The following is a 1,478-nucleotide window of genomic DNA, read 5'->3' as shown; positions in this document are numbered from 1 at the left end:
AATTACATAAAAGTTTTTACTATAACAGGATTTAAAAACAAAGTGAAAGAGAGAGAGACATAGAGACAGAGAACAGAAATTCATAGAAAGAGCGTTAACGAGAAGAGAAAAAAAACCGCTATAAGGCAAAAAGCTTTTCAAAGTATATTATTAACGGCAAAGCTTACTTCAAAGACATGTAAACACAAACAAAACATATGGAAAATAAACATGACAAATTACGTCGAAACAAAACACATTTCAAATCCTGACGTGGTGCGAAATACTCGTGCAAAAATAGATCCTAGCGCAAACGGTTAAAGATAAATTAAATTATTTTTTGATAAAAAAAAAAACGGTAGATTTCTAATAAAATTACAAATCTGGAAATAAAATTAAAATCTAAAATAAAAAAACATAAAAATGCAAAATTATATTTGAGAAAAAATAAATAAAAATATTAAAGAATTGAAAAAGTAAATTTTTGGAAATTCAAATAAAAATATTTTTTTTTTTATAGAAAACAAGTATTTTTTATAAAAGTGTTTTCATATAAAGAAAAAGTGAAAATTTTGTGTAAAAATATCATGAATTTAGAAAATTTTTAAAATTGATAAAAACAAAAATAATCCTTTTGGGAATATTTAAAAAATTTTATAATTTTAAAATTTAAAAGGTAAGTTTTAGTTCATATTTTTTTAAACAAAAATATCTTTAAATTTTCAAAATTTCTCAAATTTCCTAAAATTTTCTACCATATTGTACCAATTATATTTTATATTCCGTTATTTTCAATATTTTATCATCATTCAAAAAAAATTTATATAAACCAAAAACAGGAAAAAACCTTTGCCAAACTTCGAACATGTACTCTTATCATTATTAATTTTATCGGGGATTATTTTGTTCTATCTTTAGTGCTATTTGTCTTATCTATTAATTTTTTTTCTATATATTTTCTGTTTGTTTGTTCTCCTGCTGCTGCCCACGTTTTCCCCGTGTTTTGTTTCTTTTCCAAATAAAGTGCTAAAATTACAAGGGCTTTTATGGTTTTGAATTAGTTTTTTGTTTCGCATTTCTAGATAGAATAACAAATCAGTTTTATACTTGTCTTTCATATTAAAATGTGTTTTTTTTTTATTTTTTGTTGGACCCCTACTAAGAGTCCTATTTCATTTTGTTAAGGTCTTTTTTGGAGGGTTATTTGTTCATTATTTTTTGTCACTATAAAAAAAAGGAACACACATTTTGAAATGTATTGTTATTGTTAACTCTGTGTATGTGAGTTTTGTGAGGACTGTTGCATACTTTTAGGCTTTAATTGCAAAGTATTTTGTTTTTTTATTTTGACCAACAGTTTTGAGGGTGTTATTCATACATAACTACATATTTATCTACATATCTATCTACATATCTATCTACATATCTATCTATCTATCTATCTATCTATCTATCTATCTATCTATCTATCTATCTATCTATCTATCTATCTATCTATC

The sequence above is a fragment of the Lucilia cuprina genome, chromosome 5 (genome assembly GCF_022045245.1).
Source record: "Lucilia cuprina isolate Lc7/37 chromosome 5, ASM2204524v1, whole genome shotgun sequence".
In the NCBI taxonomy this organism is placed as follows: domain Eukaryota; kingdom Metazoa; phylum Arthropoda; class Insecta; order Diptera; family Calliphoridae; genus Lucilia; species Lucilia cuprina.
Note: the sequence above shows the minus strand (reverse complement) of the source record.